We start from the raw sequence: 13530 nt of genomic DNA, 5'->3' as shown, positions 1-13530 counted from the left end.
ATATGTTGAAAAGATAACGTTAACAAATTCTGTATCAGCTGTCACATACTGTTTAACAAAATCTTTACTTAATAATGCCCACTTGGGCATGACAGAGTTCAACTGTTAGAAATCGAGAGGGAATGCTCCATTTTGTAGTTGGTCACAGCCACTTGCAAGATTTTAGTTTTTAATGAGCAAAGTGCAGCATGCTTGTTTAAGCAGTGTTGAAGGAATAACGACAATTTCAATAATTGTTTAATTTTAGATTTGAAGTGATTGTAAGGCTGTACCATTATTTCTGTACCCATGTACAAATAAGAACTGTAGCAACTGACTCGTCAGAAACTAAAGGTGAGGTACTTCGACAAGCTGAAAAATAAGTCAGCTGGCTGGTTTGCAAATGTCTCTCGAGTATGATTCCTGATATATGTTCTTTCATGCATCAGACCCTCTGTGGCCTAATTAGTCTTTTCTCTATCTCATTTCCTTAATCAGGGAATGAAAAGCTGCGGTACATATGCAATTTATCTGTGTTAAAAGTGTATAGAACTTTTTTTTCGGGTTCATTTGCCTTTAGTTTATAAGCAATTAGAACGCTTTGTTAACTGCATAGACAATTCGGGGATCTTTCCATGGAGTAAATTACTTCTGAAGCATTTTCTCACAGCCTATAATGTATACACACATTGCCAACATCACAAACACAAACATACTTTTTCTGACGTCCAAAGAAGTTATTTAAAATATTTAGCAAATTTATAGGTGATGCAGGATACATGCCTCGCATTTCAAACACCAACAAGTAGAGCCCTAACTGCAAAATAACTCATATTAGGGATCTGAATACATTTAGAAAATAAAAGGAAGTGCAGACCATGTATGGTGTGCTCAGATTTAGTCTAATTTTCAATAATGTGTGTTTTAAATTTACAAGATGAAAAAATACTGCTGTTGTCTGTGCAAAGTCACTCAAGGGCACAAGAATCTTGTGGGCACTGTCAAAAAGTCCCACAAAAGTCCGGAAATGACCCTTGCGATGGGCTTTTTAAAGCAGCCAGATTGGAGACAATGTCTTCATACAACTTCTGTAACTCTGGCACGTACCATTAATACAAAGATTGGCGGGATGGGGGTGGGGGGGGGGGTTAGCTGCTTAACAGCCGAGTAATAAATGTAACCTTTCAGATATAAGGGTCATTTATATACACAAAACACCGAAGAGTCAAAAGTAACAGATAGTCAAACTTTTCAGCTCTTTACTCTGACAATGCTTTTTAAACAGAATACACTGAACACAACGATGAGACTGAATTCTTTGTGAGTGGGAATCTATGTGGATCAGATAGCATGCAGCACCAGACTACTCTGTGGTCACAGTGGTGCGGAAGGGAAGCTGTTCTCCATACTGAATGGTGTCTTTGTTCCTTGTGCTGCAGCAGTTACATTTTGCAGGCCCCGCAGATACAACAGTGGGCATATGAGAACAGAATCAAAATGAATCTTTGGTCTGAAGGCTGTTTCTTTGCAGCATGTTTTAGGGGACACGTGGAACATTATTGGCAGCCATGAAATGACTTTATTATGTCCAGCCATAAAACTGTCTGTATTAATCAGGAGATAAATAGCTGTACTTACTTAGGCAACAGAAAGATTGAGATGTACCATTTCTTTGGCAATTCTTTCAAACAAATTTGTTGGAGGTTTTGTTATTTAATCTAGGACTCCTAACGTTGTTCAGGAAATGATATACTTATCTTCCAACTGCAGTCAATACGAAAGGTGTTGTTTTTTGCAATCTTACCACCAATTAGGGGAATATGTTTCATTTCTAATTTTGAGTAGCATCTCATTTTAATGTAGGAGCCAATTATATTTTTTCCCGATGGTGGGGGAAAGGCTGTGGCAGAACAATTGCTTGAACTTGAATACTGCAAAAGTATCATGACATTGAAGCTTTATATCTTGCACTCATCCATGCCAGAGTCAACTTGACAACCAATCAGCACCCATTTCTCCTGTAATATATATTCTTGTGATAGTTTGAAATTTGGCATTCTTGCATTTGTCCTGATGAATGAAGGATGTAAAGCTTCAACAACTAGCTTCTCTTTTCAGCAGTTAAGAAGGACGTTATAGTTGTATAGAATAAGTGGGATATTGTATAACATACTGGGAGCGATTGAATGGCCAAGCTGCGCCTGAAAAGCAGCATGCCGCAGCGCAATGTGGCCGTTAGAATCCGGGAGATCCCATTACCGGGATCTAACTGGTTCGCAACGCCTCGTGAGATCTCGTGCAATCTTGCAAGACGTTGCGATTTAAATCCCACCGATTGTGGGTGGGATCACTTTTTGGCAAATCTGCATAATAGAGCGAGACAGCTAGTCGCACTGTAATATGCAGTTTCCCGATCTACCTGAGTTGTTGGGATCTACCCCCTTTGTCTCAGAGACCTCGGGTGAGCACCGTTCAGTACTGGTCTCCACAAATGGGGCCAGGCGGAACGGCACTCGTGGGAGCCAGTCAGAGGATCAGAGGCCCCCAGGTGCATGCCAATATAGCACTGCTAGCCTGGCGCTGTGGCACTGCCACCTGGGTGCCAGAATGTCACTGTCAAAGTGCCCAGGTGGCACTGCCAGCAATCAGGGGCACTGCCAGCATATCAGGTTGGCACTGCCAACGTGCCAAGCTGACATTTGTCATGCGGTGGTGATTGGGCTGGGTGTGCCCAAGGGGAGGGGGGCCCATTGGGGTGGAGGGGGGGTGTTCGGGGGTCAAATCGGGGGCTCCAGCGATTGGGGCACAAGTTAAAAATAGCGTCCCGATCTCTCGCTACACTGAGGAGTTCCAGCGAGCGGAGGTCCTCAGTGCAGAAAATGGGGCCATGCGCTTCCCGCTGAGGCCCCCCATGTAACTTGAGTGCTGTTCGACAGCATTCTGTTTCTCGGCGCTGTGAGCATTGGGAAACACGCAGCTAACGCGCACTATGGGACTTTGTTCCCATTTAGTTAAATTGCGCCCACTGTGTTTAGATTGCTGAAAACAGTACTACTGAAATTGAAAGCAGCAGGATTCCAGGGCAAAACCTAAATATTGGAACACAGTAAGATATAAGATGGTCGTGGGTATTTATTTGGGAAGTAATGTCAAATTGGAGAGGGCTGTTTTGAATGGAGTGCCATAGAGATCAGTGCAGGGATGGTAGCACAGTGGTTAGCACTGCCGCCTTACAGCGCAGGGACTCAGGTTTTGTACCGGCCTAGGGTGACTGTGTGGAATTTGCAGGTTCTCCCCCTTATCTGCGTGGGTTTCACCCGGGTGCACCGGTTTCCTCCCACAGTCCAAAGGTGTGCACATTAGGTGACATTAGGCAAGTAGGGGATAGGGCAGGGGAGTGGGCTTAGGCAGGGTGCTCTTTCAGAGGATCGGTGCAAACTTGAAATGAAAATCGCCTATTGTCACAAGTAGGCTTCAAATGAAATTACCGTGAAAAGCCCCTAGTCGCCACATTCCGGCGCCTGTTCGGGGAGGCTGGTACGGGAATTGAACCGTGCTGCTGGCCTGCCTTGGTCTGCTTTAAAAGCCCGCGATTTAGCCCAGTGTGCTAAACCAACTTGATGGACTGAATGGCCTCCCTCTGCACTGTAGGGATTCTATGGTTCTTTGGTTCTAAGAGAGGGAAGAAAGTCGAGTGAGAATTAACAATCATAAATAAAATACAATCCGTAAAGAAAGGTGAGGAGGAAAAGGATGTGGTATGAAAGGAGATTCAGTAAGTAATGCGTTAATTCACCGTGGAGCAGAAATAAACAAAGCAAATGGAAATTCAAAGCAGATCAACTGAGAACAAATCAGATGATGTCATATTAAAACTGCTTTTTCCAAACTACACCTTGGGTACTGTGCTCTGTTTTAATAATAAAACTATAAGGCAAACATCCAGTCCGTTGGAAAAGAAAAAGAAAAACCGCAGATGCTGTAAGTATGAACCAAGAGCAGAAAATGCTCGATCAGCAGATCAGGCAGCACCTGTGGAGACCAGGTCTGACTAATATTTTGGGCTAAGACCCTTGTTTGAAGAGTTTTGCAGTAGGTTTAACACGTGAAAGATTAACTGATCTATGTAATCCTTGGAAGTAGTACAGAGAAGAGTCCATTATGGACATAGATACAAGGAAAGACTGAAAAAAACCTGGTGCTGTAGTCCTAATTCTTGAGAGAAAGGTGTGCCCAACAGGTCAATGTGACACGCATTGTGTGGGTGAAGTGAGCTAACACACTTCCAGCATTTTGTGTGCCAGGCCACTACTCATTTTCAGCCTACACTCCTGGCTAGAAGCAATACAAAGAGAGCCAAATGTGTAAATCTCACCCTGTCAGCACACAGCCTCTCCATTGGCAAGTCTTCAACTGTGCCTCCTTGTGATAATACATGGAAAATGGGCCCCTTGTGGCCCTAGGTTAAAGCTTCAAGAGATACTCTGGAGAGGTTGGGCACCCAGACGTGCAGTGTGGACACACCCTGGCGTTGATGGATCAAACTCCCTGCTAGGTAGACAGATGTCTAAATATGTCACTCTTTCAGCAACTCTTGCATGCAAGCCAATGGCAAACATTCCTTTGGACCCAACTGGGAAGGTTGAGAGGGGCACCCTAACGTTTGGGCAGCTCAGCGTCCCCAAAAATGTTGCCTGGGCTGGCACCCTGGAGAGGACATTCCAGTTTTGCCGCAGAGCGTTAACACAACACAGGAGACAGTAGTTATGAGTGATAAGCCCAACCTGACTGATGTGGAGAACAGGCACTACGAGCTTTCTGTGACGGTAGAACCAGCCATCAGATCCCACTGGTCAGCCGCTGCCTGGCTCATGTCGTCAGCCCCCAATGTGTAAAGTGTGGCCTGCCATTGTCCATCTGGTACTTGGAGGTTAGTGAGTCCACTCAACATTGCGCTGGGCAAAACCCAACCAAACAAACAAAAAGAAAGAAGATGACAGACAATTCTTTGATTGGCTAAATGGAAAATTTGGACCAAGTTGATCTTGGGCAGAATACTCTGAAAATGGGGCTATATAAGACCATAAGACCATAAGACATAGGAGCGGAAGTACGGCCATTCGGCCCATCGAGTCCACTCCACCATTCAATCATGGCTGATTTCAACTCCATTTACCCGCTCTCTCTCCATAGCCCTTAATTCCTCGAGAAATCAAGAATTTATCAACTTCTGTCTTAAAGACAATCAACGTCCCGGCCTCCACCGCCCTCTGTGGCAATGAATTCCACAGACCCACCAATCTCTGGCTGAAGAAATTTCTCCTCATCTCTGTTCTAAAGTGACTCCCTTTTATTCTAAGGCTGTGCCCCCGGGTCCTAGTCTCCCCTGCTAATGGAAACAACTTCCCTACGTCCACCCTATCTAAGCCATTCATTATCTTGTAAGTTTCCATTAGATCTCCCCTCAACCTCCTAAACTCCAATGAATATAATCCCAGGATCCTCAGACGTTCATCGTAGGTTCGGCCTACCATTCCTGGGATCATCCGTGTGAATCTCCGCTGGACCCGCTCCAGTGCCAGTATGTCCTTCCTGAGGTGTGGGGCCTAAAATTGCTCACAGTATTCTAAATGGGGCCTAACTAATGCTTTATAAAGCTTCAGAAGTACATCCCTGCTTTTATATTCCAAGCGTCTTGAGATAAATGACAACATTGCATTTGCTTTCTTAATTACGGACTCAACCTGCAAGTTTACCTTTAGAGAATCTTGGACTAGGACTCCCAAGTCCCTTTGCACTTCAGCATTATGAATTTTGTCACCGTTTAGAAAATAGTCCATGCCTCTATTCTTTTTTCCAAAGTGCAAGACCTCGCACTTGCCCACGTTGAATTTCATCAGCCATTTCTTGGACCACTCTCCTAAACTGTCTAAATCTTTCTGCAGCCTCCCCACCTCCTCCATACTACCTGCCCCTCCACCTATCTTTGTATCATCGGCAAACTTAGCCAGAATGCCCCCAGTCCCGTCATCTAGATCGTTAATATATAAAGAGAACAGCTGTGGCCCCAACACTGAACCCTGCGGGACACCACTCGTCACCGGTTCCCATGTCCCACGCCCGCGAGAAAACGGGCGCGAATCACTTGGGACTTTCCTGGAGAAAGTCCCGAGTGATTCTGTGGTGATTCTCCATTTTGATGGGGGCTTGCAGGGCCCTGGAGTGCTCCTCGCAGCTCCGGCTGCCGATACAGGGCCCTGCACTTCCGGCCACGGGTCCACGAATGCGCGCGGCGGCCATGCAACATGGCGGACCCAAACAGCAAGCTGGCCCCAACAATATAGGCACCCCCAGATTGTGCGGAACCCTCCGATTGGTGGCCCCTGATCGCAAGCCTGTCCGTCCTGGAGGTCCCTCGTGGTGACGGAACCCCCCGCCCCCCACCAAGGCGGTTGCGGACTGGGTCCCCAGCCGCCTCTTTGAACTCCCGCTGGGTGGAACCATGAGTGAACCACGCTGGCGGGAACTCGGCCAGCTACCGGCTGAGAATCACCGCGGGGGCCTCATTCAATGGCCCCCGACTGGCGCCACATCGGCCAGCGCCGCGTCGACCACGTGTGTGCAACTGGCGGTGATTCTCCGGTCTGCGGAGAATCGCGGGAAGGAGTCGGACCCGATCGTGGGTCTGACGCACCATTCTCTGCCCCCGTGCCGAGCACGATTTCGGTGTGAAGGCTCAGAAAATCCCGCCCCTTGTCTCTACATTCGATGAACACAAAGGACCACTGCAAACATTTTCCCCATGTCTTTTGCCTGTATCCTTCAGTAAACTGAGGGCAGATGTGAATTGTGCCGCTTTTCTGTTCCGCAAAGAATAGATGAGCATATGGAGTAACAGTCAGAATCATCTTGATTATACTAAATACAGAAGCCACCCGGCACCTAAAAATAAATTGTTGCCTGCAAGCCTCTCAATTGCATCAAATCACTCTTTACATATTTAATAAGAAAAAAAGCATATTGTAGTTGCAATGGTGGCTTGTCACTTTTGTATGCACTCCGAATATCTGCTTTCAGGTCGATGTATGGTGGCCCAATAAGTAATTATACAATGTTATAACTCAGAGTTGAAACAATAGACTCCTCTCGTGGTCTAAACTGGCTATCATGGAAGGTGAATTTCCATGTAGGTTCTCCTGCTTGTTGCCTGTAACACCCTGCAGCTAATCCATGGCTCTCCATGTTAAGCATGACAGCAAGGGTACAGAACGCACACCAGTTGGGGACTTCAATGTCCATTAACAAGTATGGCTTTGTAGTGCCATTATTAACAGACTGGTGATTCTGGAAATACATAGCTGTCAGACTGAGCCTGAGAGAATCAATGCAAGGGAAAAACCTATTTGATCGCATCATCTTCATTCTACCTGTTGCAAATGCATATGTCCTTGAATATTGGAAGGGGTGACCACCATACAGTCCTTTTAGAGAAGTTCTTCTTTACACTGAGGATCCCCTCCGTTGTGTTATGTAGTGTCATTACTGTGTTAAATAGGAATGATCAAAGTAGGTCTAGCAATTTTAAACTGGGTTTCCATGAAGCACTGTGGGCCTTCAGCAGCAGCAGAACTGTATTCAACCACAATATACAACCTCATTGCCTGAGATATTCCTTGCTCTGCCATTGCCAACATGCCAGGGGATTAACCCTGGTTCAATGAAGGGTGTAGAAGAGCATGCCAGGGGCGCCACCAGAATACGTAAAAATGAGGTGCCAACCTGGTGAAGCTACAACAGGACAGTATGTCTGCTAAACAGTGGAAGCATCATGCCACGACCAAAGCTAAGAGATCCCACGACAATGGACTAGATCTGAGCTCAGCAGTCCTACCACATTCAGCCGTGACTGGTGGTGGATGATTAAACAACTAACAGGGTAGGAGGCTCCATGAACATCCCCTTCATCAATGATGAAGGAGCCCAGCGGATCGGGGCAAAACATAAGGCTGAATCATTCGTAAACATTTTCTGCAATGCCAGGGGGCAGTGCCAGGCATACCCTTTGGGGAGCTCCGTTGGAGGGAGTTCCCCTTATTGGTTGGGTGGGGGATCCCCTTGTGCATGTGGGAGGGGTCCCCCATTCCTGTGGGGGGTTGGGGGGGCAGTCCTCTGATTCATGGGGTAGTACTTTTGTTTATATCGGATGTTGGGGCACCATTCCAGGCTGCCGACTTTTTCTGTCCCCGGCCCACCAGTATGAAAACTTGGGCCACACACACCCCAGATATGTTGTGCAGAGTACTGGATTATCTGGAGAGAAAATCCAGTTTGAGCAGCCTGTGAACGGCACGCCGGTTTTCTTGCCTTGGCCAGCACTCTGTTCACCGAATGAAAATTCCACCCATACACTCCCTTCACCACAACGCATAGTAGCAGCAACTATAATCTACTGAAGCAACTCAACGAGGCTCCTTCGACAGCACCATCCTAATCTGTAGTTTCTACCACTGAGAAGCACAAGGTCCTGGATCTTCTGGCTCAGAAACAGGAACGCTCTCCACTGCACCACGAGATCTCCCCTGTGTCATCATATTGCATTGCAAAACGTTGAAGAACTCCTCTACTGAAAATGACATGAACTCCATGCCTCAGCAACCCATTCGAACACTTGCCTTTTTTCATCCTCCAAATATTTCTGAAGACTAAGCCAGGTCCGCAAATCCATCCTGCCCGCACTTCAGAGCATTAGTCACCACTCACGTTGTCTTTTTCAAACACTATTATTGACTATTAGTCAATCTAATACATTCTGGGAAGAAATACAGGGCGAGCCAAAGTGAAGTGCAACAATGAAGAGCAATTGTGGGCACAATTTGGGGAGTAGAATGGTACCTGGCTAGTAAGCCAAGATACGTCAACCTTTGGCTAAAGAGCTTTGGTCACAGAATGAGAACACTAATTTTGGAATCCAGTTTACAGCCCTTTCTTGGGCTGGACTTCAATAGCAGAGGGAAGTGGATGATGATTTTCATTTTTACATTCAAATGAAAAGACTTCAAATTTTATGTGCATACTAAGAAATTAGTCAGCTTCGAAGGTATTATTCTGAAATTAATTGCCGGAGTGGAATTTATTTTTATAACAAGTGTGGGCTTACCTTGTCCATGTAGAAATCACATGTAGAAATCGCTTTCAAAGAGATTTCTTTGGTCAATATTTATCTATTACATACTGGAGTGAAGACAGGTTCTGTATTGATGTATTTGTGCTGTTATGTTACAGACTGGGCTCTGCTGTAACTGTGTTTTATCCAAGTGAATCTGCATATGGATTTATTTTGCTGGTTTTATGGCGTATTCATTGTTCAAACAATGCCACAATGTCCTGGAAGGTTAAGTTCATCTGTTGCTTTTGATCCTTGCTCTTCAAAGTCCCTCTTCCTCTTTGTATTGGTTCCAAGTTTTCTGGAACGGAATTAACTTCAGTTTCGATACGGTGAACCTATAATACTGTGGTGATATCTATTCAATATTATAACCTGCCAATGGAAATCGGCCAAATGTTTCTTTCAATGCTGTAGCTATGACTCATGTGACATTTCTCGGAGACCCGTAAGAGGATATCTGTTACAAATTCAGGTTCGGTTGTAGATAATTCCTTGGTTTCAGTGGTGTTAGTTATTTCTGTGAACATTCTTTATGGCCCAGAATAGACTGCATTACCCAATAACTAATGATGGGTTCGGGCAACCTTGTGCTGTAGCAGTGGCAACCTCATTTGAACTGAACTGGATATTCCTGCCTTTTCCATCTGTTCCCTTATGCTTCTCCAAATTCTTCAATAGCAGATCTAAAGATTCTTCTGGTTAGGTGATGGCAAATAGAAATAATCAAACTGCTTTATTTCACAGTAAGCAATCTCACTTAATTCAGTCAGCACAAAATATCTTTACAAAATAATGAACAGGTTACTTTTTTCATCAGTGGATCATTTTATTTTCCTTAGAAAGGTTAACCACTGACCATCCTCCCCCAATTTCCTTCTGAGCCTGGCCATAGTTTGTCATTGCTGTTTTCTCTTTTAAAAGACCCGAGTGACTACAGGCCTGCCTGTGTGCCTGCCTTTCTGTCTCCACTTTTATCTCCTTATGCACACTGTTGCCTCACAGCGCCAGAGACCCAGGTTCGAATCTGCCTTGGGTGACTGTGTGGAATTTGTACCTTCACCCCGTGTCTCTGCGTGGGTTTCCTCCGGGTGCTCCGGTTTCCTCCCACAGTCCAAAGATGTGCATGATGTCATAATATACGCGCAAGTATATGATGGTGCACAGACAGGCAGTGATTGACACACAGGATGACCAGTGAACACACAGAACACAGCAGCCAATCACCTGACAGGACACGACCACTATAAAGCCAGAGGGCACTAGTTTTCCCGGGCTCTTGGGATCCAGCCTCTGAGACAGCCAGAGCCCGTGCGTAGCAACTAGAACATACACCATGTGGTAGTAAGATAGTCTGGTCAGGTTAGGCTCAGGTCTCCAGTCAAGTCAGCATAGTGTCAACCCACAGTTAAAGTATGTATGATAATTAAGAGTTCAATAAAATCGAGTTGCATTTCTTTAAGTGTTGGAAGCCTGTCTCTCTCACTGCTGCAGTAAACGCAGTCCTCGCAGACCTGGCATACCCAACACATCATGGTGCCAGTGAGTCATGCTCGACTTTGACGGACCTACCTTGAGATAGTTTGCCTTTGACCAGCGATCAGCCATCCGGTAACATGGACAGTGTCCGCCCTCCCCTGCAGCTCCGCATCGCCGGCAACCTCGGTGCTAACTGGAAGACTTTCAAGCAGAAGTTCCAGCTGTATCTTGATGCCACCGACCACGAAACCGCATCAGATGCCAGTGTAGCGCACAAAGACTCAGAGAGACGAATAGAGTGAAGTCGATGAGGCTTTATTAAGCGTGACTGTTCCCCCGCAGTTCAGTAGTAGACTGCCTGCGGGGGAGGACTCCTGGTACTTATACTCCGCCTTCAGGGTGGAGCTAGAGGTCAACGTCCAACCAGGACCCGGGATCTGTCAGCCAATGACATCACGGCTTCACAATCCCACATGACTCCTAATACATACTACCACATTCACCCCTTGTTAAAAATGAACCCGGCGGGGTGATGCTTCGCATGGTGGTAAGGGTTTACAAGGCTGGTCCTGGGAGGAAAACTTTCACATGTTATTACAGTATGTACAAGGTGTTTTTTTTGTTTCGAACTATTTACAGTAATCGTCAGGAAAAGACAAAATGTTCTCGTTAAAAGTCCACATATTGTACTGTTAGATCGACACCACGAGTCGGTCGGGCGGTCTGGTCGTCCGTGTCGATCGCCTCGGCCCCGGTGGTGGTGGTGGTGCTTGTTCCGGTGTTGCCGTCTCCGGGAGCCTTACGGTTTCAGCTTGGGCTACATTCCTGGTCGGGCCTGGGAGGAGGACCGATCCTCCTGGGAAGGGGGCGGTCGCGGGGTGCGGCGGTGGCAGGAAGGGGGGGGGTTGGGTGATTGGTGTCGGGGGGGTGTGTGTGTTGCCGGCGGGCGCCAGATCTCGCAGGGAGACCGTGTCCTGTCGGCCGTCGGGGTACTCCACGTAAGCGTACTGCGGGTTCACGTGAAGGAGGTGAACCCTTTCGACCAACGGGTCCGACTTGTGCGCCCGCACATGTTTTCGGAGCAAGATGGGTCCTGGGGCCGCCAGCCAGGTCGGCAGCGACGTTCCAGAGGAGGACTTCCTGGGGAAGACAAGGAGGCGCTCATGAGGCGTTTGGTTAGTGCTAGTACACAGTAGTGACCGGATGGAGTGGAGGGCGTCCGGGAGGACCTCCTGCCACCGTGAAACTGGGAGGTCCCTGGACCGCAGGGCCAGTAGGACGGTCTTCCAGACCGTGCCGTTCTCCCTCTCTACTTGCCCGTTCCCCCGGGGGTTGTAGCTGGTCGTCCTGCTCGAGGCTATACCGTTGCTGAGCAGGAACTGGCGCAGCTCGTCACTCATGAAGGAGGACCCCCTGTCGCTGTGGACGTATGCGGGGCAACCGAACAGTGTGAATATGGTGTTCAGGACTTTAATGACTGTGGCCGCGGTCATGTCAGAGCAGGGGATGGCGAATGGGAAGCGGGAGTACTCGTCTACCACATTAAGGAAGTATATGTTGCGGTCGGTGGAGGGGAGGGGTTCTTTGAAATCCAGACTAAGGCGTTCAAAGGGGCGGGAAGCCTTAATCAGGTGCGCACCATCCGGCCTGAAAAAATGCGGTTTGCACTCTGCGCAGATGTGGCAGTTCCTTGTGACTGTATGGACCTCCTCTAAAGAGTATGGGAGGTTGCGGGACTTAATAAAGTGGTAGAACCGAGTGACCCCCGGGTGGCAGAGGTCCTCGTGGAGGGTTTGGAGGCGGTTAATTTGTGCGTTGGCACATGTGCCGCGGGATAGGGCATCGGACGGCTCGTTCAGCTTTCCGGGACGATACAAGATCTCGTAGTTGAAGGTGGAGAGCTCGATCCTCCACCTTAAGAACTTGTCGTTTTTGATTTTGCCCCGCTGTGCATTATCGAACATGAAGGCTACCGACCGTTGGTCCGTGAGGAGAGTGAATCTCCTGCCGGCCAAGTAATGCCTCCAATGTCGCACAGCTTCCACTATGGCTTGGGCTTCCTTTTCCACTGAGGAGTGGCGGATTTCTGAAGCGTGGAGGGTTCGGGAGAAAAAGGCCACGGGTCTGCCTGCTTGGTTAAGGGTGGCCGCTAGAGCTACGTCGGAGGCGTCGCTCTCGACCTGGAAGGGGAGGGACTCGTCGATGGCGCGCATCGTGGCCTTTGCGATATCCGCTTTGATGCGGCTGAAGGCCTGGCAAGCCTCTGTCGACAGAGGGAAGGTCGTGGTCTGTATTAGGGGGCGGGCCTTGTCTGCGTACTGGGGGACCCACTGGGCGTAGTATGAAAAGAACCCCAGGCAGCGTTTTAGGGCTTTTGAGCAGTGCGGGAGGGGAAATTCCATGAGGGCGCGCATACGTTCGGGGTCGGGGCCTATTATCCCATTGCGCACTACGTAGCCCAGGATGGCTAGCCAGTTTGTGCTAAAGACGCACTTGTCCTCGTTGTACGTGAGGTTCAAGGCTTTAGCGGTCTGGAGGAATTTTTGGAGGTTGGCGTCGTGGTCCTGCTGATCGTGGCCGCAGATGGTTACATTGTCGAGATACGGGAACGTGACCCGTAACCCGTGTTGATCAACCATTCGGTCCATCTCTCGTTGGAAGACCGAGACCCCGTTTGTGACGCCAAATGGGACCCTTAGGAAATGGTATAATCGCCCGTCTGCCTCGAAGGCTGTGTACTTGCGGTCAATTGGACGGATGGGGAGCTGATGGTAGGCGGACTTGAGGTCCACGGTGGAGAAGACTTTATATTGGGCAATCCGATTGACCATGTCGGATATGTGGGGGAGAGGGTACGCGTCTAGTTGTGTGTACCTGTTGATGGTCTGGCTATAGTCTATGACCATCCT

General features: G+C 47.9%; 1 long non-coding RNA gene across 2 annotated transcripts in view; it reads right to left on the bottom strand.

The window, feature by feature from the left end:
- LOC140407856 (uncharacterized) overlaps positions 1 to 13530 on the bottom strand; it is a 261987-nt gene that overhangs the window by 16495 nt on the left and 231962 nt on the right. The gene's annotated exons all lie outside the window — the stretch shown is intronic.

The sequence above is a fragment of the Scyliorhinus torazame genome, chromosome 2 (genome assembly GCF_047496885.1).
Source record: "Scyliorhinus torazame isolate Kashiwa2021f chromosome 2, sScyTor2.1, whole genome shotgun sequence".
Taxonomy (NCBI): Eukaryota; Metazoa; Chordata; class Chondrichthyes; order Carcharhiniformes; family Scyliorhinidae; genus Scyliorhinus; species Scyliorhinus torazame.
The sequence above is the reverse complement of the archived record's forward strand: the minus strand, read 5'-3'. Positions and strand labels throughout refer to the sequence as shown.